The 24394-nt window shown below is 38.9% G+C and overlaps 1 protein-coding gene across 1 annotated transcript in view; it reads left to right on the top strand.

Annotated features, from left to right (window-relative positions):
• The window catches only part of FOXP2 (forkhead box P2), a 919977-nt gene that overhangs the window by 116938 nt on the left and 778645 nt on the right, over positions 1-24394 (top strand). Inside the window, exon 2 of the mRNA XM_060244871.1 lies at positions 23034-23129. The gene's annotated coding sequence lies outside the window, so the exon portion shown is untranslated. The remainder of the gene's footprint in view (positions 1-23033; positions 23130-24394) is intronic.

Below are 24394 nucleotides of genomic sequence, written 5' to 3'. Positions count from 1 at the left end.
AGTCCACATATGTAAATGTTGAAGACTCATGTACTAGTTAAAGTATTCCAGATCCTTCAGTTTAAAAGGGCTGTGGATCACGGTGATATGTAAACTGTTTTTAACGTTATGCTTACAAAAATATTTTATAAATGTAGTGAGCAAAATTTGTGCTGCGTCATTGGTGTAGTGTAATAGATAACTTCTGCTATTTAGTGATTGGAAATAGACTGTGGTTTAATGTTCCAATTCTGAAATTGCTTGATATGCTGAATTAAGGCATTTAAACTGCTGATTTTAGTTATTTAGAATATTTCTATGTCACCTCTTCAGAGCCCTGCTTGAGGCTGCTTACACTAAAACCATGCCACAACATTAAAAACAAACCATTCAAAACAAGCCATCTAACATAAGCAACATAAAAATGCCCATTAAAAAAGATGATAAAATCCCTAATTAAGTGCATGGGTTAAGAATATGTTTTGGTTTAGCATCTAAAAAAAAGTAATGTAGATGCCACACAAGCCTTTTGGGGGAGGGTGTTCCAAACGCAAGGTGCCAGTACAGAAAGTTTCCTGGCTGTAATTACCACCCACATTTTCTCAGAAGGTGTGGACATAGAGAGCAGATGTTAACTGGCAGGCTAAGTACTATGGGAGGAGACTGTCCTTCAGGTACCCTGGCTCCTAGCCATTTAGGGACTTAGAGATAAGAACCAGCACTTCAAATTGTGCCTGGAAACAGATGTGTAACTGGCACAGATCTTTCCACACAAGATATGATCTCTGTAACCAACCCCAGAGAGTAGCCTAGCTGCTGCATTTTGGACCATTTGAACTTTTTGATCCATTTTCAAAGTTAGCCCCACGTAGAGTGCATTACAGAAATCTTACTTGAATATGATTGGAGCATGGATTACTGTGGCCACGTCATGCTTTCTGAGGAACAGCCATAGCTGGCAAATCAGCCAACTCTGATAAAAGAAGCTACACATCAAGTATCTGAGCCTTCAACCCCAGTCAGGATCCAGAGCATCCCCAACTTATGCAAAATGTTACGACACTTCATTCCTATCTCTTGATTTGTAGGATTGATATAATAACAAATTGCAACCGATGAAGCAAAACGTATGTTGTTCTACTTACCTCTTGATTTTGGTTTAATAAAATATATAGACTTCACTAGATTTGTAGTTTGCATACCAGATAGTAGACATGCTAATACTCATGTAAATTAATATATGCATCAAACAGTTTGAAAAGAACAATTCATGCCAATAAAGGCTAACTTGACTTGACTTGGCTTGAAAAGAATGTTTTGATTTGTTACATAGCCAGTGTGTCTTAATGGATTTTTAATTGTGATACTTTTTTTTTTCCCATCCTGGGAATTTAATGCAAGGGTGAAGATGATGAAGCAGTTATTTATACAAGATTTGGTGACCAAGTTTTAATTCAGATTGTCATTTCTAAACAGGGGTACAACAGATGGCAAGGTTTTGACTGTGAATCATAGTTGCAGTACCTTGGGGGATAGTTGCTGCTCTTGAATCTCTTTATGTGCTTGAGGTCGAGTAGTCAAACTTGTTACAGCACCTGTTTCTGCATGTGCAGAACTGTTGTTCTTTCATTTCATTAAACAGTCACTTGTGGGGGTAAATGAATCTGCAACATGGACAATATGAAATGAAAATTTAATAGAAAGACAACTGTGATTCTTTTAGCCATATAGCCATGGGATACTACTTCTGTTTTGGGACTTTTGTTTCTGGAAGACTGCCTGTAATCTGGAAAAGGGTAGAGAGTCAAGTATATGTTTGGAGGCAAGAAGAATAGGGAAGGTGTTTGCTGTCATTGGCTGTAGGATGGTTGTGAAGTTTGACATGCCCAGAAGCTAATGGATGCCATGTGGGGCTGCCATACAGAGCATACTTCAGTTTTCATCATCTGGTGAGCCTCCAGCATGATTCCCAGGCACAAGAGCTGTAGCACGTCTACTTTGGTTTGGAGCTGATTGATCCACAATACAGAACATGCTTGTGGGATCTTCACTTGCTATAGAAGGACATAAATGATTGAAATGATTTCTTGAAGGAATAGGGGGAAGGGGAAGAGACAGACATGGTATGATTTGTTTATAGAACGTAATGCCTAGTAAAAGAAATTGTCAAATAGAAACACATATGTATAATCACTGACAGTCTGATGTAAAAAAAACCTCTGCATGGCCATGTTCCAAATTCTTTAAAATTATTTAGACTTTGTTTAATGTGCTGAGAAAGTGGACAAGGAATTAAAGCCAGGTTGAGAAGATGCTTTTACATTGTGATTTCTGTATTAGATTATTACAGAATCACACAGAAATGACACTCTAGGATTGTTTATAAACATATTGACTGAAGATTTATTTATTTTTTACTTGAACATTGCTGTGGGGGAAGATGGGAAATAGTTAAAATCGATGACAAATGTTGCATGCTGTTGTTTCAGCTTAAGTTGTTGCTGATTTTGCCCCACCTAAGATACTGTAAGATTCTGATGACACAGACAGTAATATGGTAATGCTTGTTAACTGTGTTAATTATTTGAGCTCTGGTTTGTCAACAATGTCTTAATGAAACCAGAAGCAAAAAAAGCTGCATTTATAGCTTTGTTTGATGAAGAAAGGGGGTGGTTGTGGTGGATTCTACCCTAACCTTTTAACCTTGTCAACAGATTCTTTTTTTCCCTTGACATTCTGACACAAAGCATTATTTGTGCAAGGGGTTGGAAGTTTAACTCTTCAAGGAACCAGATATCATTTTTTATTGGGTTATTAATTCTGGTAGGTGTTAATCTCATCAAGATTTGCAGGCGTTTTCCTTCATAGGGCATTCTGATTTGTAGCACCCCCTCTCCCTTTTCACAGCAGTATTAAATACCAAAACCTTCTCTGATATGGAAGTTCATTAGAGATATGTCTTTGATGGCAGCCCTTTCAGGGCTTCAGTTTCAAATACCTTGATGTAAAGCTTAAGAAGCCATTGTGTTGTAAGCCCTCCTTGATGTGCCTTATTTAGATCTGCATAGTAAATCAAGGAAAGTAAATAACAAGGCAGCAGATGGAAGCGTGGAGATAAGGCCAGTGAACAATTGTATTTGTATTTTGTTATGATGTTGACAGGAGCTAAAATTCACTAATCTAGTTCAACTGATCTGCATTTCAAAGAAATCTCATTTAGCAGAAACTTGAAGGTTTGGAGGATAAAGTTCTTTTATTGCAGCTTTTATTGCATTCTTTGCTAATTTATCTGGTCAAGATTTAGCCTAGCTTACTTAAAACAGCAAGCATGTTACAAGGAGTCTTAAATACTACCAAAGCAATAACGTCTAGACTATGAACTGAAGGTAATTACATATCCAGCGCTGAATAGAGAACATTTAGGAAATACTTTTGTTCATATTGAATTGCAAAATAAATGCAGATAAGGTGTGTTTCCCACCCCCCACCCCACCCTGAAGATTTTCTCTTAGCCTTTTTTCCTTCTCCTGTGGTAAACCGTGAACACCCAAGCAACTCTTTAAAATACTGGATATAATGAACAAGACCTTTCTGGAACTGTGAGATCTACCCTGTTCTTAGAGATTCTGTAAGTTGAAAGTGATAATACTTAAGTAATAAGAGGACTTTGTTTATGTGAATATATATAGTAGTGTACAGAAATGTGGATTGTGGCTCAGACATGAAACTGGTAAACGCATCAAATTTGTGAGCAAATTATTGAGCATTATACTGGGGAAATGGTGGATCCATTTTTTTTAAATATTAAGGTTGTTAAAATATGATGTTAGTAACATTGAGCAGGTAAAAAGGAGGAAGGCTGGAGACAAAATAGTATGTGTCGGAGACACTATCTGCATCCAAGTCAGGATTTTCTGTACTGGAACAAAATGATAACAGGTTTGAGGCTATTTGACTTGCTGCTTGAATAAAAGATTAAGAGCCTTGACCAGTTGGCTTCCTCTAGGTCAGGGATGTCAAACATGCAGCCCGGGGGCCGAATCAGGCCCTCGGAGGGCTCCCATCAGGCCCCCGGGGAACTGGCTGTCATCTGCTTCCTTCTCCCTCTCTCTTGCTTCCTTGTGCATGACAGCTTGTTTTGCAAGACCTGCTCAATCACATAAGAGCTAAAGAGCAAAGACTTTGTTTTCTCCATTGGCTGAGGCTCCTCTCTTGGGAAGGGAGGAAGAGAGGGAAAGCTTGCTTTGTCAGACTCTCAATTGCGCAACAGAGTTACTGAGCCAAGCCTCCCTTCCTTTTATTGGCTGAGGCTCCTCCCCCTCCTGGCTCCCTGGAGAAGGAGGGAAAGAGCGAGAGCTTCCTTTATCCAGTTCCCTGGATCCCATGGGAGAGATACAAAGAAAGCACCTTTAAGACTAATGAGCGCTAATGTTTTAAGCATGTTTTATTTTAAGGGTTTTTTTTTAAAAAAAATCTTTGTGTCCTTTATAAAGTTTGTATCTCTGCTACCTAATCTTAAATAGATACACACATGGCCCAGCCTGACATGGTTTGGCCCAACAAGGTCTCATTTGTGTCAGATCCGGCCCTCATGAGTTTGACACTGTGCTCCAGGTTGAATGGGCACAAGCTGATCTTTCAGATGTTCCCTGTCAAATACCAATAAGAATACCTTCTACAGAGGCAAGTAAACTGTGACCATAAACTAAATGTGCCAATAGTGTGTTTCTGTGACTCCACTTAAATGGGTTTATTTCATATATAAAGGGCTCAGCTTTACTAGCATGCCTAATACAACTCCATTCAAGAGTCTATAGGCAGCCCTAGCCTACAGAGCCAATGCCAGAATCATGCTGGTGCTTCTAGTTAGCATTATATGGCCATTCTGCAGAGGAGAAATCAGTGATGGGAACACTTTTGAGACAAGAGTTTGTAAGGACCCTGCTGACATACCCCAGCAGTGGTGTATCTTTGACAGGCTGGTAACTTGAACACACAGACCTCAATCACAGTCTCTTGATGACATGCAACCACTGCCTCCCTACAGAGTCCCAGAACAGAGCAGTCATCCCACTGACTTCCAAGGAGGTTAGTGATGTACCATGAATGGCTGGAGTCCCTATCTGTAGCAAAATTCCCTTTTGCCAGGCAGCCACACCAAGGAGGAGGCATGGCCAGTAAAACCCTAGTGATATCACGCTCCTGTACTTCACTCAGTACAAGCACCCAAGACCTTCTTGCCAAAGGTTCAGATCCAAGCAAAGGTGGGATGTGGGATTACCTGCCTTTTCTCAGGCATGTGGAAATGCAGGCACTGGGGCAACAACAAGGGAACAAACACTTGCACCCTCTCCAAAGGCAGTCATGTCACACTCCCTCCCCCATGGTTCACTGGGGAAGGACACTCATGTGGCATGCAAGAGGTGTGGATTTGATTCCCAGCATGGGAGATCTGAAGGCAAAGATTGCTTTTTCCCCAGCAGCAGGCTCATCAGCAAATGGGGAAGCAAAGGCCAGACCTACACTTTTGTAGTAAGGAGCAGTTCTCTAATCACTTGCCCAACTGAGTATGCATAGAGATGTAAAATTTCCGGAAATTTTGAAGCTCAGAAAAAAACCCTGTTTTTTTCTGTTTTTTTTCCCCCGAGGGAAAATGGAAATTTTTGGAAAAATTGAAAAACATGGCTATATTAGCACTTCTTTTTTCTTTTCCAGATTGAAAGTAATTATGTTACTTTAGGAACATAAAATATGACTATGGGCAATTTTACTTGGCATGAAATTATCACAACTAGCATATTAAAATATAGTATATCCAAACAATTATTACAAACAGAATTTACTTTTTAAATAATATTTTTTGTAATTGTAACAAATGGAGCAACAATCTCCTGAACTGTTTACTAATTTATGTGGAACAGACAAAAACAATTTTTAAAAATCCAGAAGTAACAATTATTTATATTTCCTCTCCACAGTATTAAATAAAAATAAAAAACTCATTCTCATAAAAATAATTGAAGAGGGGGGAAGTGTATAGAAGGGAGTATAGGACTAAGTTTCAATGAATGGGCATGACCTAGGACTTGCTTGTCCTCAGTGCACAGAAATTAGAATAATCTGTTTCAAACAATTTTATTAGTAACATATGGTAATAAATTTCAGTTTCTTACATCATTAATAATTACCTTTTATATCTATCCCATATATTACTTTCTACCCACCCCTCCCCCCGTTACTTGACCCCTGCTGGTGTTATATACTTAAAATCTTAATATTAAAGGTACCCTTAATTAATAAGAACCAAAATTAATATCCTCCTCCTTCTTATACTTAGTCATTATCAAAAATTGTCCAATGTCCTTTTATTTTCCACTCTTTTTCTACGTATCTTCTGAACTTTTTCCACTCCATCTTAAATACTTCTAAATCATAGTCTCTTAAGGTTCTGGTTAACTTGTCCATTTCACTCCATGTCATAACTTTTACAATCCAATCCCATTTCTGTGGTATTTTTTCTTGCTTCCACAACTGCGCATACAATGTCCTAGCAGTGAGAGCAAGTACCAGATCAAAGTTCTATCTTCTTTTGGAAATTTTTCCATTCATAATCCCAACAGAAAAGTCTCTGCAACTTTCTTAAATTTGTATCCCAAGATCTTAGAAATCTCTTGTTGAATCGTCTGCCAATACTTTTTCGCTCTTTCACAAGTCCACCACATATGGTAGAAAGAACCTTCATGTTTTTTACATTTCCGACATCTATATGGCATCTTATTGTTCATCTTTGCCAACTTTTTAGGAGTCATATACCATCTGTGCATCATCTTAAAACAATACTCTGACATGTTGAGAGTTTCATAAAGTTCTTCCACAAATATTCGCATGCGTCCATCTGTATTTCTTTATTTACATTAATTGCCCACTTAATCATTCGAGATTTCACTACTTCATCTTCCGTAGACCATTTTAAAAGTAACTTATAGATTTTCGAAATTAATTTTTCATTATCTCCGAGCAGAACTTTGTTTGTTCTTGTCTTATTCCTTCAGTTTTAACATCGCTTTCCACCAAACTTTTTATTTGTTGCATTTGAAACCAATCATATTTATTATTCAACTCTTCAGCAGTTTTCAATTCTATTTTACCGCTTTGTATTTTTGGTGATTGATTATATGACATCCCTTTATCCTCTCCTCTCTCAGCTGTTGTTCTTATTACTGCTGCTGGCACTATCCATAGTGGTTTTCTCTCATTGTCATATTTCTTGTACTTCATCCAAATATTTAGTAGATTATTTCTTATATAATGGTGAGAAAAAAACAAATCCAACTTTTTCTTTCCATAGTACATATAAGTGTGCCAGCCGAATTTATTTCCATGACCTTCCAATATTAAAAGTTTTTTATTCAACAGTGTCACCCAATCTTTTATCCACACTAGACAAACTGCTTCATGATATAATCTTAAATCTGGTAGTTGAAATCCTCCTCTTTCTTTAGCATCTGTTAAAACTTTCATTTTAATCCTTGGTTTTTTCCCCGGCCCATACAAATTCTGAAATCTTTCTTTGCCATTTATTAAATTGTTTACTGTCTTTCACAATCGGAATAGTTTGAAACAAATACATTATTCTCGGCAAAATGTTCATCTTAATAGTAGCTATTCTACCAAGCACTAACAAATTAAGCTTGTTCCATTTTTATCATATCTTCGTCCATTTTACGCCATAACTTTTCATAATTGTTTTTAAACAGATCAATATTCTTCATTGTTATTTCCACGCCCAAATATTTTACTTTAGGGGTAACTTCACATCCCGTTAAACTCTGCAATTCCTTTTGTTTACTAACTTGCATATTTTTACACAAACTTTTTGACTTTTCTTTATTAACATAAAGTCTTGCCAATTCTCCAAAATCTTGTATTTTGGCTAACAACAAAGGTGTTACTTGCATAGGATTTTCATTTATAAACATCATATCATCTGCAAATGCTCTATATTTATAGGAAAATCCTTTCATTCTCGTTCCTTCAATTTCTTCATCATCTTGTACTTGCATCAATAAGATTTCAAGACATTATAAACAATAATGGTGAAAGTGGACAACCTTGCCTTGTGCCTTTGCTGATTGTCATTTCTTCTGTAAGATCTGCATTTATACATAACCTTGCATGTTGTTCAGTATAAATTGCTTTTATCATTCTTATAAAGTTTTCCCCTAACTTTATTTTCTCCATTACTGCAAACATAAAGTCCCAATTCAAATTATCAAAAGCTTTCTCTGCGTCCGCAAAGAATAATGCAACTTCCTTCTCTGGATGTCTTTCATAGTATTCTACAATATTTACAACAGTTCTAATATTGCCTCTTATTTGCCTTTTAGGGAGAAAACCCATTTGGTCTTCCTTTATAAAGTTTATTAGATATTGTGTAAGCCGTTCTGCTAAGATTCTTGTGTATATCTTGTAATCATTGTTTAATAATGAGATTGGTTTATAGTTCTTTACATTAGTGACATCTCTATCTTCCTTTGGAATCAACAAAATTACTGCTTCCTTCCATGTATTTGGTATTTTCCCGTTTATTCTTATCACGTTCATTAATTCTTGAAGTTTTGGTATTCTTCTTTAAACGTTTTAAATTTTTTTGCCGTAAATCCATCTGGTCCAGGTGCCTTTCCAATTTTCATTGCATTATTCGCTACTTCAATTTTATTCGCTACTTCAATTGGATCATTCAAAACTTTTTTCCATATAATCAGTTAAGGGTGCTATTTTAATCTTCTGCAAATACGCTTCCATCTTTTCCTTCTTTACTTTAACACCTTTAAATAGTTTAGCATAATATTTAAAAATTCTCTCTTTATTCCTTCTTGATCTATCATCTCTCTTCCATCAGCCACAATTTTATTAATAATTTTACTTTCTCTCTTTTTCTTCAAGGCCAAATATTTTCCAGGTTTATTCGCTCCCTCGAAAGATTTCTGTTTTAATTTCTTCAAATTCCATTCCAGTTCTTTATTTAATAGATGTCTCATTTGTGCTTGCAATATAGTAATCTCCTTTATAATTTTCTTTTTCCTTGGCCTTTTCTTTAATTCACCTTTTTTCTTAATTTCATTTTGAATGTCCAACATCTGTTTATTTTTTGCTCTCTTGTCTTTATTATTCAATGTTATTAGTAATCCTCTCATTACTGCTCTGTAGGCATCCCATACCATCTGAAATTCTATATCTTCTCTGTCATTTACTTGGAAGTATGCTTTGGTTTCCTTTTTTAGAGATGTCACTGTTTCTTTATTTTGTAGCAAATCTTCATTTAATCTCCATCTTCTTGAGTTTTTCGACAGTTTTGTAATCCACATTATTGGGTTATGATCTACTCCTATTTTAGGTATCTCTATTTTCTTTGTTATAAGTCCCAGATCTTTAGTATCCCACAACATGTCAATTCTAGAGAAAGAGCTATGTCTAGCTGAAAAGAAGGTACAGTCCCGTACTTCAGGATTAAACTTCCTCAATATATCTTCCAAACTCTCCTGTTTAACCAATTCAAAAAAAGACTTTGGCAATTTCCCTTCTTTATCATTTTTTTTCTTCCCAGATCTATCTGTCGTGTTCTGAATTGTTCCATTAAAGTCCCCCATCAATAAAATTTGCTCATAGGTCACTTCATCAAGATGTTGTGTAATATTTTTAAAGAAAATGTCTTTAGCACCATTTGGAGCATAAAGTCCCAACAACAACTTTTTTGGCTTCAAAGTAATTTCTACCGCTATATACCTTCCATCTTTATCTTTAAATACCAATTTCAGGTCTAATTCTTGTTTAATAAAAAAGACTACTCCTCTCTTCTTCTGTTAAGCCAATGTAAAAAATTCTAGTCCCAATTGTTTATTCCACAGAAATTTATAATCCTTTTGTCTAATATGCACTTTTTGTAAACATACTATATTACAATTTTGTTTTTTTATCCAATGAAACGTTGCCTTTCTTTTTTGTGGTGAATTTAGTCCATTTACATTCCAAGATATTAATTTATAATCCATTATGGTGCAAATTCTTTATTTTCTTCATAAAATCTATGCAGTTCCTGTGTATTTGTGATTGTAATCCTTTTCCCTTGAAGTTCAAAGTTCAAACCTTCAGGTATTATCCATCTGTACCTCATTCCATTGTCACGTAATTTTTCTGTCAATTTTTTATATGCCTTTCTATCAGTTAGCACTTGTCTTGGCAGTTCTTTCATAATTCTTACTCTACTGCCTCCCACTATCAATGAATTTTCAGTTTTTATTTTATTTATGATCTTTCCCACCATTTCTTTTGTCATAAATCTTATGACCACATCTCTTGGCAGATTGTTCTTTTTTTCATAGAGTGAATTTACTCTATAGTCATACGTATTTCTATTCCCTTCAGGATCTTCCTCCAAAATTTCTGCAATTATTTTTATTATGTATTCTTTCAGGTCTGATTCTTCATCTTCAGGTACACCTCTCAGACGGATCTGAGTTTCCATCAGTTTGCAGTCATGAATTGTCACTTTTTCTTGTAATTTTAACAAGGTGGAGTCATGTGTTTTCACTCTCTCTTCCACTTCTTGTACTTTCTTTGTTATTACCATAGTATCATTTCTGAGATTCTCTATTTCTTTTTTTAATTCTTTTTTTGAGTCCTCAATATCCTTTCTTATTTCTTTTTTAGAGGCAGTTATCATTTTTTTGACCCCCCTTCATTATCCTAGCTTCCATTGCATCTGACTGGGCTTGCATTTTCTCTATTGAAGCAGACCTAGCACGAGTTTGTTTCAAGTCTGACATGTAAAAAAAGATCAAAAATTTTGATCTCACCAAATTAAATTTGAACCATCAGGTTTGATAAAGTGAAGCTTGCCCTTTCCAATGCACCCAATTTCGCTGTCCTTTGAGCCTCCCAGGCTCAGATATTAATGTTTAAACCTTTTATTTCTCACAAAATGGCAGTCGCAACTTTTGCTTCACTTTAAAAAAAAATCTTTTTTCCCTTTTACCATTTCAAGTCTTCTTATCTACTATCCAACAGTAGTAATTTTTTAATTGCCAAATCTGTTAACTCCACCAATTTTTAATGTCCCAGTCACTTTAAAAACGATGTTAAAACTTAGTCCTCCCAAAACAATGGCCACCGATGTTTCTCTCTGGTATTATAATCTTAGAGTAGGCTGTTTACTTCGTTGACTTCCTTCTTCTTCCTGCAATAGTTCCTGCTTTTCTTGCCTTCAAATCTCGTTTCACTGGTAGAGAAATTTCACGATATCTGACGTATTTCCTGTGTTGACTGTAAACGCTGCAGATCTGTAACGATGGAGCTGCCTCCTCAACCACAGATAGAATAAACAATAAATTCCTTTCTTCTTTTAACACTGTCTTTTAAGTTTACAAAGTTCAAATTTAGCCCCTTATCTTCTTCTCCTTTTAGGCTTTCAGAATTTCCAACTCCCACCTTTTACTTTTGTTTTGTTTAACTTTAATTAGTCCCGGAATGAAGAGATAGCAATCAGTACCTTTTTTTCGTAGTTTATCCAAATTAACACCAGTCCTTTGTAGATTAGATGTTTAAAATTGTAAAAGAAGGTTTGGATCCTGTCGAGCTTATGCCAAATTGATGACTCTGGAAAGCTCTGCAGATGATGAATATGCAACTTCTCTCTGGAGATCCCTCAAAGCCTCAAAGGAGCCTCCCCCCCCCCCGGGGATTCCCTTTCAGCCAAGGTAAGTCTCCTCAAAGTATCTGCGCATATCTTGGACGATTCTCTAGCTGAGAAATGTAGGCAGAAGTCATTAATTTGCCTTTTATTAACCTGAACGGAAGTGCTAGCCTGCCTCCATTAGGGAAAGCAACTCAGCTCACCATTTTCTAACCCCAGAAGTCAGAAATTAGAATAATCTGATACCATACATATTTTTTAGAAATGATTTGGAAAATATTTGAACACTTTTCTTAAAATATTTTATTCATCATGTTAAAATAAAATGTTCCATAATCAATTATTTTTCTTTTCTGTTCTTTTTTTTCAATTTTCCCAATTTTTCAGCAAAAAAAAAAAGGCTTTGAGGAAAAAATGAAAAACCATTTTTTTAACCGGGCTTTTTTCTGGGCCTTCACATCTCTAGATATGTAAGAATAAGAGAGAGCATATAGGTCATTAGTCATCCCTCAGCAGCCCTGACATCAGCACTAGCCATGTGGAGACAGGCTTGGTACAGTAGAAATGCAACGAGATAGTATACCAAGACAATGGTTCGATTCCCACTGAGGCAGTTCAGTTAGACTCTGAAGAACAGCTAGACATTTTATCCTGTCAATCATCATCATAGCAGAAAGCCCACTAATACTGTTGCGTACCCCAACATAACCATTGTTTTGGCTGTTGAGTCCCCACACAACCTTGCACCACCCCCCTCTTGCACTTAGGGGGCTCATTCGCATTGTCTGTGCCAATTCCTCCCAGTGACTTTTATGCTTTGTGTGCATTCCCATATACTTCCTTTGTTTAACATGCATGGTTTATCATATACCAGCAATGTTGTGGGGGAGTGTGTGACCTGGAGACCCTTTGTTTCCTCAGTGTAATGAGGTAATGAGACCAGTTCTCTCATTACCTGGCTTGTTAGCCTTTCATAGGGCCTGTAAAACGGAGCTGTTCTGCCAGGCTTTTGGATGAGGCGGCAGGCATCTACTTGTTAGATTGGTTGGCCTCCCCTGCGGTACCACACTGCTGTACTATATTACTATACCATCCTGCTATACATGTATACACGTGTGTATAAAAGCAAGCATGTATCAATGTGCTTTTGGGGGGTATTTTATGTATATTTTTTGTGTGTGCATGTGTGTATGTTTGCACCTGGGAGTCATGTTGATCTCTGGTGTCTGACTCCTACTGGGGACCAGGAGGATATTCAGAAAGGTGGATGAATAGAGCCCGCCTCTGCCTTCTGACTGGGTATTTCAAGGAAGTCTCTCATCCAAGTACTTAACCACTAGGTGAAATGCCTGGAAGTATGCAGTGACGAGATTGAGCTTGCCTGGGCTATCCAGGTCAGGGCTATAATGTATTTATTAATGGGATATTACTTTATCTCAGTGGAGTAGCTTTGCAAATTGCTGCACAGCTGTGGATTTTATCATAGTATCCGGTGGAAGTACAGGATTCCATGAGAGTTGTGAGCAGTGTTCCCTCGCGGTTGCAGAGCTTTCTGGATGACGCTTCCATCCTAGACCCTTGCCAGTCCGGCTTTCGCCCGGGCTATGGGACGGAGACAGTACTGGTCGCCCTGGTAGACGATCTCCAACGGCATCTGGATCGGGGCGGTGTGGCGGTGCTGATGTTGTTAGACCTGTCGGCCGCGTTCGACACGGTCGACCATCGGCTACTGACCCGCCGCCTCGCCGATATAGGGGTGAGGGGGTCTGCCTTACAATGGCTCTCCTCCTTCTTCGAGGATCGGGGACAAAGGGTGGCAATTGGTGGCGAGCGGTCCCGGAGGCGCACACTGGACTGTGGAGTGCCTCAGGGGGCAGTTCTCTCACCAATATTATTCAATATCTACATGCGCCCTCTTGCCCAGATTGCCAGGAGATACGGACTTGGGTGCCATCAATATGCAGATGACACCCAACTCTATCTGCTAATGGACGGCCGGCCTGACTGCGTCCCTGAGAATCTAGACCGGGCCCTGCAGGATATGGCAATGTGGTTGAGGAGGAGCGGGCTGAAATTGAACCCAGCGAAGACAGAAGTCCTTTGTCTGGGTCGGGGCGCCCGGGAAGGGGAAACACCTCTTCCGGTCTTCGACGGGGCGCCGCTGAAAGCGGCGCACCGGGTTAGGAGTCTGGGAGTTTTACTGGAGCCTTCATTATCAATGGAGGCCCAGATTGCAGCCACTGCCAAGTCAGCCTTCTTCCACCTGAGGCGGGCAAGGCAGTTGGCTCCCTTCCTAGAGCGCCAAGATCTGGCAACGGTACTTCACGCAACGGTCACCTCGAGACTGGATTACTGTAATGCCCTCTACATGGGGCTGCCTCTGTACCGAACCCGGAAGCTGCAGCTGGTGCAGAACGCAGCGGCCAGGCTACTGTTGGGGCTCCCTAAATGGGAGCACATACAGCCTGGGCTGCGCGAGCTGCACTGGCTGCCAGTTATATACCGGGTTCGTTACAAAGTGCTGGTCATTACCTTTAAAGCCCTATATGGTCGAGGACCTGTCTACCTCAGGGACCGTCTCTCCCTATATGAACCCCAGAGAGCACTGAGGTCAGCTGGAAAAAACTTGCTGACTATCCCCGGACCAAGAGAGGTGAAGTTGCAATGCACCCGCAATCGGGCCTTCTCCTCTGTGGCCCCGAGCTTATGGAACCAACTTCCAGAGGAAATGCGGGCCCTGCGGGATCTTGAACAATTCCGCAGGGCCTGCAAGACTTTCCTCTTCCGACTGGCTTTCGATGATGTAGAAAATTAAGTACTAATGATACCGCCATCATAATAAAGAACAAATAGCAATAGCATTAGCACTTTTATAACTGTAATTAATTTTAAATCTATTAGAATTTTAATGTTGAATGTAACCTTGTTTTTATACAATGGAATGTTACTGTTACTGTTAGCCGCCCTGAGCCTGCCCCGGCGGGGAGGGCGGGATATAAATAAAATTATCTAAAATTATCTAAATCTAAGCTGAGTTAGCGTGAGATAGCTCAGCTTTTTTAGCCTCCGGCTCATACATAATGTCTTAGCTAAGTAAGGATGGCCCCAGAGGCATGAGTAAAATAAATTTTTATTAGAATATATGTCATGAATTGGGGGAAAGAAAAGATTCTGTAGCATATAGAAAGCTAGTTATTTAACCACCAATCCCTGGTCAAAATAACCAGATTTTTTTTGTTTCTGGTATGTGTGATGACATTGTCTATAAAAGTGAGACCTGTTCTGCTCTCTTTGAAAATCTTGACAATACACTCCCTTGCAGTCTTCAAAGGTACAGTCTTCAAAGAGTCAAACTGGGTGGAAAAATCAAAATTTTACAACTAGAAACATTGCTTCCTTCAAACCAGATTGTTTCAATTCTTGTTAGTTTTCATTTCAAAACATTTTTTTAAAGTTCATGATTGCATTTTTTTTAAACTAATGCAGATTCATAGGAATGAGCATGATGATCATGTCATTGTTACCAGGCCTCATTTTGGGCAGGAGCTCATAGGAGTGGCACTCCAGAACCTCTAAATTTTATTGTGCTCTTTCTTTCTGCCCCCCCCCAAAAAAACCCCTTGCTTCTTCATTGTTCAACTCCCCTGTGAGAATTTCGCTGAACTCTAAGATTTGACAAACTTTCTAATAGTTATTCCCACAAAAAAATAGGAAAATAGCCAAAACATATAAAGCAGACAGATGGAAGTCTTCATCGTGACACTGTGGCTACATAGGAGAAGTAATTTAAATAGTATGATGGGAGTAAGGTTTTATTATGACAATTATAATTCAAGAAGCATTTTAAGGTAGATGCTGAGCTGATATAATTTAGTATATCTTTTGGTTATGTCAGGGGTGTATAGCATATGCAAATGAGTTATGGAAATAAGTTGTGCTAATGAGCTTTGACACCTCTTTCTCTGTAAAATGACCCCTAATTGTTGCCATAATTTACTAACACTCTTATCTTACTACCTTGTGTGTGTGTGTGTGTGTACATACATATACAGGCACAACCTTAAATATCACTGCGAAGCTCTGGTTAATAAAAGTAGTAGGGTTTCAGGTATTAGTTTCTTATAACCTGGATGACCCTAGAGCAAAGGTCTTGTTCAGGGTTTCCAACCGTGTTACCCCTGTGTTCACTTTTGGATTTTAAAAATAGACTTGAATAAATGACTGTCATGTTATGGGCACACCTGCCACAGATTGCTGGATTGGTTTCAAACCAAGTGTCCTCTTGCGATGGAGGTAGCTGTTTCTAAATGGGTACTGTCTGCAATCATAAAGATGATTTTTCCTGGGATTTTAAATGCTTTCTATTCCAGTGAAATGGCGGAAAACTGGGACTGGCTCTTTGGGGAAGAACCGAGCAGTCCCAAATTTTTTGTACTCCATAACATATCAATCCTTGAGAAAGAGTTATGTTGAGCTGAGAAGAAGGTATAGTCTCTAACTGTAGGATTTTTCTCCCTCCAAATGTCTACAAGATTTTCTTGCTTGGCTAATTCAAAAAAAGACTTTGGTAGTTTACCTTCATTATTCTTCTTCCCAGATCTGTCCAAAATATTTTAACTGTACCATTAAAGTCTCCCATTAACATGATTTGCTCATATGTCTCTTGATCAAGTTGCTGCATAATGTCTTTTAAAAAGAATCTTTTGCTCCTATAGGAGCATACAATCCCAATAGCAAAGTCTTCTTGTGGTTCATCATCACTTGCACTGCAATATATCTACCATCATCATCCTTAAAAATCAATTTTGGTTCCAATTCCTATTTTACATAAAAAACCACGCCTCTTTTTCTCCTTAGCCAATGAAAAAAATTCCATACCAAATTGCTTATTCCACAAATATTTGTAATCCAATCGTTTAATATGTACTTCTTGAAGACAAATTATGTTACATTTTTGCTTCCCAATTCAATGAAAAGTTGCCTTTATTTTTTGTGGTGAATTAAGTCCATTTACATTCCAAGATAATAATTTGTAATCCATCATGGATTTCAATCTGAACTCCAAATTCTTTATTCTCCACCAAAAACTTCTCCATCTCCTGAGTGCTTGTAATAGTAATCCTCTTCCCTTTGTATTCAAAAACCAATCCTTCTGGGAGAATCCATCTATATCTCATTTGACTCTCTTTCAATTGCTCAGTAAGTTTTTTATATAATCTTCTGTCACTTAAGACTTTCCTTGGTAATTCTTTCATAATTCTAACATCACTGCCTTCCACAATCAGCTTGCCTTCATACTGTTTTCTTAGAATCCTTCCCACCACGTCTCTTGTTACACATCTCACTACCACATCTCTTGGTAGTTTATTTTTCCTTGCATATTCTGAATTGACCCTGTAAATATAGTCATAAAAGTAATTAGTCTCCTCAGGATCATCTCCAACATATTCAGCAATAATCCTTATTATGTATCCATATTCTGCAATAATCCTTATTATGATATTAAATCACCATCCTTTTCAGGCACACCTCTCAAACGTATCTGATTTTCCATTGATTTGCAGTCCTGCAGTATTGCTTTGTCCTGCAATTTTTTAATAGTGGAATCCACTGTATTAATTCTTTCCTCATGGTCTTTCACTTTCTCTTCCACCTCTTGGATTTTTTTGGATACTGATTTAAACTCTTTACTGAGAACTTCTATATCTTTTTTTAATTCCTTCTTACAATCACTTATAGAATCTTTCATCAGTTTAGACAATCTAGCTTCCATGGCATCCATCTGTTCTTTTTTATCAGCCTTTATGCCCTCTTCTAGTGTCTTGGATCATCTGTAATGGTTTTTGGGCTGACATTACTGCCTTCCCATTATAAATATAGGCTTTACAATTGAAGTCACCAAGTTCTTTTAAAATGGTCTAGTCTTATAGATTAGGGCATGCCCTTTCAGAAAAGCCCAAAATCGCCGTCCTCCTATGCCCCTGGGTCCAGATATTAATTTTTTAAAAGTTATCATTTCCCAAAACGGTGCTCGATGTTTTTGTATGGTTTAGTCCTAGAGGGGCTTAAAAAAACCTGTAGTTTTCCCTTTTCTTGATGGCCTCTTCCGCCCACACTTCACACAAAGTCTTGTTATCTATGGTTCTGAAGTCTCACGATGTTCCCAGATGTCATTTCCTGTAATGACTTGTTGATCTGCAGTTCTTTCACTCTCGGGGGGAGTGACCACAAAAATTCCAAACAATATCAGCTTTTGCCTTTTTTAAGCCTTATATCTGTTTAACTCAGTCCAAGATTTCCCCCTCCTCCTCCTCCTTTATTATTACAAGTTGTTTATGTGTCCAGACTTTCGTTTGCCTTCCAAATATTTCCCAATTTAGTCCCGGAGCAACAGATAAAAATCTCTTTACCTTTGAAGACCCGACATCAAACACATTGGTCTGTTTCTCATCCATGATTAATTAGCCCTTAAGAAGCTTGGCACAAGTTGAATTTATGTCTATTTAACAACCCCAGATACCCTTTATAGACGTTGGAAGCAGTTCTTCTCTGGAGACTCTTCAAAGCCAAAAAGAAACCCCCCTGGGATTTCTCATTAGCCAAAGTACCTCTCCTCAGAACTTTAAGCATATCTTGGTCATCATCTTGCCTAGATGATGTAAGCAGCAGGTATTAAAACACCTTCTCTGTCCAGAATAGAGGGTCTGGTGAGCTCCGCCACTGGAAAGCTCGTCAATTCTCCATGAAATCCAAACCAGAGGTTAATGAAAGGGAACACAGGCTGTGGCAAATCAAATGCAAGACTGTGATCAGGCTGGAAAAAAAGGGACTATGAGGAGTATTTGCAAAAAAACATAAAGACCAACAATAAACATTTTTTCAAATACATTAGAAGCAGGAAATCAGCCAGGGAGGCAGTGGAGCCCTTGGATGATGAAGGCTAATTAAATAAAAGGATTATTGAAGAAGGATAGGGAAATGGCTGAGAAGCTGAATGCATTTTTTGCCTCCGTCTTCACTGTAGAAGATGAGAAGTGTTTGCCTGCACCAGAACCACTAATTTTGGAAGGGGTGTTGAAGCACCTGAGTCAGATTGAGGTGATGAGAGAGGAGGTCCTATAACTGATAGACAAATTAAAAACTGATAAGTCACCAGGCCCGGATGGCATACATCCAAGAGTTCTGAAAGAACTCAAAGTTGAACTTGTGGAACTCCTGACAAAAATATGTAATCTTGCATTGAAATCTGCCTCCGTTCCTGAGGACTGGAAGGTAGCAGATGTCACCCCCATCTTTAAAAAGGGTTCCAGAGGAGATCCAGGAAATCCGGGAAATTACAGGCCAGTCAGTCTGACTTCAATACTGGGAAAGTTGGTAGAAAGCATTATCAAGGACAGAATGAGTAGGCACATAGATGAACACAAGTCATTGAGGAAGACTCAGCATGGGTTCTGTAAGGGAAGATCTTGCCTCACTAACCTGTTACAGTTCTTTGAGGGGGTGAACAAACATGTGGAGAAAGGGGACCCAATAGATGTTGTTTACCTTGATTTCCAGGAAGCCTTTGATAAAGTTTCTCATCAAAGGCTCCTTAGTAAGCTCAAGGGTCATGGAGTAAAAGGACAGGTCCTCTTGTAAATCAAAAACTGGCTAATTAATAGGAAGCAGAGAGTGAGTATAAATGGGCAGTCTTCGCATTGGAGGATGGTAAGCAGTGGAGTGCCGCAGGGCTCAGTACTGGGTCCCAAGCTCTTTAACTTCATTAATGATTTGGAGTTGGGAGTTGGGAGTAAGCAGTGAAGTGGCCAAGTTTGCAGATGACACTAAATTGCTCAGGGTGGTGAGAACTAGACAGGATTGTGAGGCACTCCAAAGGGATCTGTTGAGACTGGGTAAGTGGGCGTCAATGTGGCAGATGAGGTTCAGTGTGGCCAAGTGCAAAGTAATGCACATTGGGGCCAAGAATCCCAGCTACAAATACAAGTTGATGGGGTGTGAACTGGCAGAGACTGACCAAGAGAGAGATCTTGGGGTCATGGTAGATAACTCACTGAAAATGTCAAGACAGTGTGCGATTGCAATAAAAAAAGGCCAACACCATGCTGGGAATTATTAGGAAGGGAATTGAAAACAACTCAGCCAGTATCGTAATGCCCCTGTATAAATTGATGGTGCAGTCTCATTTGGAATACTGTGTACAATTCTGGTCACCGCACCTCAAAAAGGATATTATAGCATTGGAAAAAGTCCAGAAAAGGGCAACTAGAGTGATTAAAGGTTTGGAACACTTTCCCTATGAAGAAAGGTTAAAACGCTGGGGGCTCTTTAGCTTGGAGAAACGTCGACTGCGGGGTGAAGTTTACAAAATTATGCATGGGATGGAGAAAGTAGAGAAAAAAGTCCTTTTCTCCCTTTCTCACAATACAAGAACTCGTGGGCATTCAATGAAATTGCTGAGCAGTCAGGTTAAAATGGATAAAAGGAAGTACTTCTTCACCCAAAGGGTGATTAACATGTGGAATTCACAGCTACAAGCATAGCCAGCTTTAAGAGGAGATTGGATAAAAATATGGAGCAGTGGTCCATCAGTGGCTATTAACCACAGTGTGTGTGTGTATGTATGTATGTATATATATAATACACACACACACACACACACACACACATATATTGGCCACTGTGTGACACAGAGTGTTGGACTGGATGGGCCATTGTCCTGATCCAACATGACTTCTCTTATGTTCTTATGGGTCTCATCATACTTGGAATTTCAATTTTTTTTACCTGCTAATTAAAACAATTATTCCTTTAAAGTTCAGTTTTCTTATTCATATTGTGTATAGACATTGTGCATAATTTGTCTCGTAATGCAGATGCATTCCCCCCTCATATGTTAGTTACACAGAATAATATGTGGGACCGGTTATAGCGCTTTGATACATGTGGTAGGCATAGATGTAATTAATTAATGTGGGTTTTTCTCTAAATGTCATACTATTCCACGACAGCAAAAAGTATTTGTTCCTGATGTCAGTTAGTCATTCTTTGTGAGTTCAATAGGCTTCCCTGAAGAAATATACATTGATCTGTGCATATCCTAAAATACAACAAAAGCCTTGCTGGTATTGTGGAGATGAAAGTGAAAAGATATGTGTTGAAACACCACATAGAAATATTAGAATACCTGGTGTGTGTTTTCAAAGGTTTGCTGAGCAGGGAAACTCAGAGCACAAATGTTGACCAGCATGTACATGAAAGTTAACCTTATGATGAAAATAAATTAGGTCAGATTCTGAGAACTGAAAACTGAAAGGGAACAGACCCTAGCTCTTTGACCTGTAGCCCAGCAGCTTTCAGACATTTGACCTTGAATGTAACTGATGAATACAGACTTTAAAAATCACCTTTTCTTCTTTTTGTTTCAGTAACAGCTGTTTGAATTACCTTGTCTACATTTTTGATGTAAGCTAAACGGGAGGGATGTAATGTATCATTTCCATGTGAATTAAGATTGCTTTGGCATGTTTGTCCGTTTAAGCTTGTGATTGTTATAGGAGGGGTGAAAATATTACTAACTTTGCATTGGTTTGGGGGCTCTTATGACTCATTGCTAACAGCAGGAAGGATCTGCTCTGATTGCAAGGCAGTAGTCTTCCCATTCAGAAGCTTAGAATGCGACTTCAAATGAAGGTTTTAATTTAAATAAGAGTAAGGGGAGTAATTGAAGTTTTAACTGGTTTTGTTTGTTCCTAGATAAGTCAGTGATACTGAGTTTCAGCCATACAGCCACTCCTTAGAATCAAGTTTTCAAATGAAAAGATACTTGTAAAAACCAAGGTGGCAAGGAAAATGTTAGATCTTTTTTTGTCTGTGAGCAATCAGGATACATTTGTTACCAAGTGGAAATCAGTAGTTACCGCATATGTAGGTTTTTCTCCCTTTAGGGTTCTGGGGAGTAGCCTTCTTTCCAGATGGGGAGAATGAAAAGTGCATCGCCAATTAAAAGACTCAGGTAGTAAGTGATTAGAAAGACCTCTAGCTAAGTAGGCAGTACTGACTTGATAGACTAATCACTTAACTCACTATAAAGTAGTTTTGTGTCTTCATACTGGAAACAGCCTCATAGCCTCAATGTGAAAGGTAGAATCTCTGTCAATGCCATGTTTTCTAGCTTTCCTGTCACAGTCTTTCTCCTTTCTGTGCCCCCTTTTCCAGTGGCCACCAGGACACCCCGAGGGGCACCACAGCCACAAGGTTCCTTTCATGGCCAGCATGATACCTCGGCAGCCACTGCCAGATCCCTCCCATGGCCAGCTGGACACCCTGGGAGCTGCCATTGCTGTGGGGTCCTTCCTGGGTATCTCTCACAGCCAGCAGATGCTCCTTTGCCCACTGATACCCACTGGCCTTCACCTCACCCAGCGAGGGAAGGAGGCATCTAGCCTCAGAAGTGTTGCACCCTGTCACCTTGTTGGGCACCTGAGCTGAGGAGCTCCTCAAGCTCTCCCTGCCACCACTTCTTCCTCTGCCCTTGCTGCCACCACTGATGCTTGGCCTGGGCCTTCTTCACTATGGCAAGTAACCCAGGCCTGGCTGGCAAAAGGGGGATGGGAAGGTAGACTCCCTGTGCAGTTGGGTAGACTCCCCAGGGTGAGGGAATGCTCCCTACCTTCAAGTTTCTTGTGGGTCTCCCTTTTCGTCAAAATATAACATGACAGGGTGGGACAGCCATAAAACTTAAAATAAGAAGAAAATAGAAATAGAGACTGCTCAGTCTGAAATGGAAAGAAAGAAGAAACCAAGAGAAAATCCTGTGTGTGAGGGAGGTAAGAGGGCACGATTGGCATAACATAATTAAGGAATTAGGGAAACCTGGTGGCGGGGGGCAGTACTTGGTAGGAAACAACAGTTGTTGATTGGACTAGGTCAGTGGTCTATTATCTGTCTGTGTGATAGCAGTGAAGGTGGGAGTAGATAAGATGGAAAATGTTATTTAAAACTACAACCACACTTGTATTCTTGTATGTTCTAAGTTCAGACATTTTCAACTGCTGTTTGTGATTTCCTCATGATTGCCAAGTTTTTGCTGTAAGGTTTTATGTGAGCCTTCAATATAGAGTTGGAATTAAAATCCTGGAATGCAGCAAATATTCTAGACTTGAAAGAGTTGTGCTGCTTTCTATTCTTATATTATGTTTCCATTTTTAAAGTTCCTTTTTGGTAGACACAATTTACCTGCCTTGATTTTCATGTGTTGGACAAAAATATGTGCTCCTAGTGTGGTGTTTAAATGTACTTTTTTTTGCAATAAATGGAAAAAGGTATACCACATTAGCAGTTATCTCTGTCCTTTATCACACAGATATTGTCTCTGAAGCAACCTCATTCTTATTCGTAGAGCCATTACAAGTGAGAGGAACTTTCTGAAAAACAGAAGAAAAGGCGATCCATAAGAAATGTAAGTATTTTACAGCGGATGTTAAAATCTTGTGCCTATTACTAAATATTGTCCATCATGTTTATGCTTCAATAATTGATGGTAGCAACCTGCTTTGAGCAATGCTCACAGTTTCCGGTGAATATTAAGGACAGATAAAGAAACCAACCCTGCTCTTGGTTGGTATACTTTTGTAATGGTCTGCAAAGAATGGTTTTCATAGGCTACTGTTAGAGCTTGGGGGAGATGAAGAAGCATTGCATGATGCATTTACACTTCATTCCTTTTCTGATTAACTTGTTATTCTGCAGAGATAGCTGTGACTTCAGACTCAACAATAAAGTTTTAACAAGGACGTTCTAACAAGAACAAGATGTTACTAGAAATGCAGGCGATCTCTTCCTTTTATAGGGGAATTTAGCAGGGGCAGACCCTGGTAGAGCTATTTAGGAGCAGGATTCCCACAAAGTGTATGCCAGTAATAACTCCAGAGAGAGAGAGAGGTAGAAATTTTGAAATGACCAAACCAACTATAATCAAGAAAGGGATTTTTATTGAAATAAAATAAATCAGTGTTTTAAAATACACACACAAACAGAATTTAAACTATATTTTGTCGAAGGCTTTCACGGCTGGAGTCCATTGGTTGTTGCAGATTTTCCGGGCTGTGTGGCCATGGTCTTGGCATTGTGAGACCATATGTTTTGCCAGCAACTGTGACTGGCATCCTCAGAGGTGTAACCCGGAAAACTTTAGTTCTCTCTGGTTTTCTGGGTTACAGTCACAGTTTCTGGCGAAATGTCAGGTCAACAATGCCAGGACCACAGCTACACAGCCCGGAAAATCTGCAACAACCAACAGAATTTAAAGTAACACACACAAGAACACCAGAAGAATAGTAGTTAGTGGAACAAATAGGGGATGAGGTTGTTGGTGGTGGGGAGAATCATAGCTACGTGTTCTGATGAGGTCCCAGGTCAAGAGGGAGAAGGGGAAGATGACCAGCATCTTGGTGTGTGGTTGGATCCAGGAACACACACAACACAGAGAGCATGTCCAGGGTGTCTCCTTAAATAGTCAAAAATGTATCTTGTGGGCAGATGTGGTCACAATATTCCTTACAACAATGTAAGATTCGGTTGTTGAGGTGTGATACAATGTGTACAGGAGCAAATTGATGGGTTTTGCTGAGACAAACAAAGGGTCTGGGTGCGCTGGATATGACTAACGGTGTTGATAACCCATTGCTGAAGAGGTGGGGCAAGAAGAATTAAAACTGGGTAGAG

This window comes from Heteronotia binoei, chromosome 8, assembly GCF_032191835.1.
Source record: "Heteronotia binoei isolate CCM8104 ecotype False Entrance Well chromosome 8, APGP_CSIRO_Hbin_v1, whole genome shotgun sequence".
In the NCBI taxonomy this organism is placed as follows: Eukaryota; Metazoa; Chordata; class Lepidosauria; order Squamata; family Gekkonidae; genus Heteronotia; species Heteronotia binoei.
The sequence above is the reverse complement of the archived record's forward strand: the minus strand, read 5'-3'. Positions and strand labels throughout refer to the sequence as shown.